Source organism: Galeopterus variegatus, unplaced genomic scaffold (genome assembly GCF_000696425.1).
Source record: "Galeopterus variegatus unplaced genomic scaffold, G_variegatus-3.0.2 Scaffold4172, whole genome shotgun sequence".
Classification (NCBI taxonomy): Eukaryota; Metazoa; Chordata; class Mammalia; order Dermoptera; family Cynocephalidae; genus Galeopterus; species Galeopterus variegatus.
In genome coordinates, this window is record NW_007730283.1 from 194,222 (window position 1) to 197,604 (window position 3,383).

Consider the following 3,383-nt stretch of genomic DNA (forward strand, 5'->3'; position numbering starts at 1 on the left):
GCAGTGAAGGAATAGACAAAATGTTCCCAGTATATTAGATACTTATCAAGAGTGGAGCTCATTTCAGGGATAAAAATGTCTCCATGTTATAAAATACAAATATCCTCATAAAATGTCTCCATGTTATAACAGGGATAAAAATGTCTCCATGTTATAAAATACAAATATCCTCATATTTCACAATGATGATGACAGATTAGGCATTGCTGTGAAGTGGTGGAAGTGATAGACACATTAACACGTGGGACAGTGACAACTGGTTATCTACAGCAGGATAATGCATTTCCTCCGATCAACTCCATGTACAATAATTAACTTATTGAAACTTTACATATGGAGAAACTACAGCACTCTTAGAAGTTGCAGCAAGCGTTTTAATAACTTCTGTTAAATAAAATTATGAGGCCATTGTTTCACTAGGTTCCAAAAGACTAGCCTAAAAATCAAAATGGGGTCACCCCCTGCTAAGTTCTATGTCACCAAATCTAAATCAAGTTGTGGTCTGACCTCCTGAGAAACCAGGAGAGAGAAGTAACAGCCAATTTCCCAAACAGGTCAGTTTAATCTTCAATAGGTATAAGAATGAAGTTCCCCCTGCTGTAATTCCTACCCAAAAAGGGCAGCCAGAAGTAACCTGATGTTAAATCATCAGTTATTTTTCCATTGTTCTGTCCCCCAGTCCTCACCTTAACAATGAAAGTAACCTTGAAATGACCAGTCCATCTTTTGTTCTTTGTTTCCGCTTTCTTCAGCCTTTTCTGTTCATAAAATCAACCTCCCCCACTTGGCTCATTGGAACTTACTGTTTTTCATGGAATGACCTGCTGCCTGATTGTAGAATCACAATGAGACCTTTAACTAAATTTGTTGTAATTTTGTCTTTTGACACTTCAGAATAGGGAGAGTTTTCTTATATAAGAAAAAAAACCCAGGATGCTACAAAGTGAGGGATTGAGAAATTCAATTCTATTTAAATTAATAGCTTGTTCAAATGTAGAATAAAGGGAGTGCAAAGATAAATCACTATCCGGGAGAAAATATTTGTGGTACCTACAAATGAAAAAGATTAGTGTCCAGAGTATATAAAGAAATCATAAGAAACCAATAAACATACACATGAATTAAAATAAAATAACCGATGTGTATTTTGTAGGAGACAAAAGACTATATATGAAAAATGCTCAATCTCATTGGTAATTAATAAAAAGCAATATAAAAATCACAAGGAAATTCTATCACGTTTACACTGATGGGCAAAAATTATTAAATGAGGCAATTCCAATGTTGTCCATCTTGTGGAATAAATCATCACACGCGGAGATGGTGGGTCTAGTCACACACTCATCGGCCTTTGCTATAAGTTTGAAATCACACATAATCTACAACCCAGCAATTCATCTCCAGTGGGTTGAGAATTTGTTATATGTGGGCATTTGGAAACAAACATGAATTGTAGGAGCAGCATTTTCTTTCTTTCTTTCTTTCTTTATTAATCCCCCTTAAACAGTGTTTATTGGCAGCGGGCTGGAAAGGGTGATAGTGTTAGCATGCACAGACAATACCGCACACCACTGTCACAAGGGAGGCCAAGAGCGATGGGAAAGACAGCCCGGAGCCCCAGGCGAGGCCCCCTCTTAAGGAGTGAGTGTGGGAGGGGGTGGGGGCCTGGAGTGCTGGGGGGCAGCCTTAGAACACCTCCAGCTCAATCTCATTGGTAATTAATAAAAAGCAATATAAAAATCACAAGGAAATTCTATCACGTGTACACTGATGGGCAAAAATTATTAAAGGAGGCAATTCCAATGTTGTCCATCACGTGGAATAAATCATCACACGCGGAGATGGTGGGTCTAGTCACACACTCATCGGCCTTTGCTATAAGTTTGAAATCACACATAATCTACAACCCAGCAATTCATCTCCAGTGGGTTGAGAATTTGTTATATGTGGGCATTTGGAAACAAACATGAATTGTAGGAGCAGCATTTTCTTTCTTTCTTTCTTTCTTTTTTAATCCCCCTTAAACAGTGTTTATTGGCAGCGGGCTGGAAAGGGTGATAGTGTTAGCATGCACAGACAATACCGCACACCAGTGTCACAAGGGAGGCCAAGAGCGATGGGAAAGACAGCCTGGAGCCCCAGGCGAGGCCCCCTCTTAAGGAGTGAGTGTGGGACGGGGTGGGGGCCTGGAGTGCTGGGGGGCAGCCTTAGAACACCTCCGCTTAGTAGGCGTGGTTAGAGACCAAGAGGGACTCGCTGGCTGCGGCCCCAGCCTGAGCACTTGGGGTGTACGTCCCTTGACAGGCGAGGCTGTTGGCCAGGGCACGCTTGACATACTCCTCCTGGGCGGCCTTCAGGTTCTCCTTCTTCCCACCCCAGGCTTTCAGGGCAGAGGCCTGCAGGGCTCGGCCATAGGAGAAGGTCAGGGCCCATGGCTTCAGCAGAGGGCACTTGTTGATGGCATTGAGGTTGATGGATGCCTCCTCCTTGCTCTGGCCTCCTGACACGAAGGTGATCCCAGTGACAGCGGGGGGCACTGTGCGAGGCAGTGCTGTGACAGTTGCCATGGCAATCTCCTCTGGAGAATACTTCTGGGTGCAGGCGTGGCCTGGAGTTACCATATTGGGCTTCAGCAAGGTGCCTTCCAGGTAGATCTGGTGGTCACTTAAAGCCTTGCAGACAGCTGCCAGCACCTTCTCGGTTACATACTGACAGCGCTTCAAGTCATGGTCCCCATCAGGGAGGATCTCAGGCTCCACGATGGGCACAATGCCATTCTGCTGGCAGATGCTGGCATAACGGGCCAGAACGTTGGCATTTTCCATGATGGCAAGGGCTGAGGGGGTGTGTTCCCCAATCTTCAGCACACAGCGCCACTTGGTGAAGTCAGCTCCGTCCTTCTCGTACTGCGCACAGCGCTCAGACAGCCCATCCAGCCCTTGGGTGGTAGTCTCGCCGTTTGTTCCTGCCAGAGGGACCACGCCCTTGTCTACCTTGATGCCCACAACACCGCCCTTGGACTTGATAACTTGGGGGAAGGGATGCCCATTATCCGCCTTCTGGCAGAAAGTCTCATGGAAGAGAACGACACCCCCAATGCAGGGATTCACGCGGTCGTCAGCGGTCAGCAGCAGCTGGCGGCAGAAGCGCCGGTTCTCCTCGGTGTTCTCGGTGCCAGTGCTGCAGCCGCTTGCCAATGCTTCCGGTGGACGCATCTGCTGCCAGGATGCCCTTGCCCGGAGCCACGAGGCGGTGAGCAATGTGGGACAGCTCCTTCTTCCGCTCCGGGGTCAGTGCTGGATACGGGTAGGGCATGGTGCTGGTGGTGGCAAGTTCCTGGCCCGGGAGAGGGGCGGCCTTGCGGGGCGCGGCGGCCGTCACCA

General features: G+C 47.1%; 1 pseudogene; it reads right to left on the bottom strand.

Moving 5' to 3' along the window:
• Positions 1–2,222: 2,222 nt before the first annotated feature.
• On the bottom strand, positions 2,223–3,344 carry LOC103602497 (annotated as a pseudogene).
• Positions 3,345–3,383: the final 39 nt, after the last annotated feature.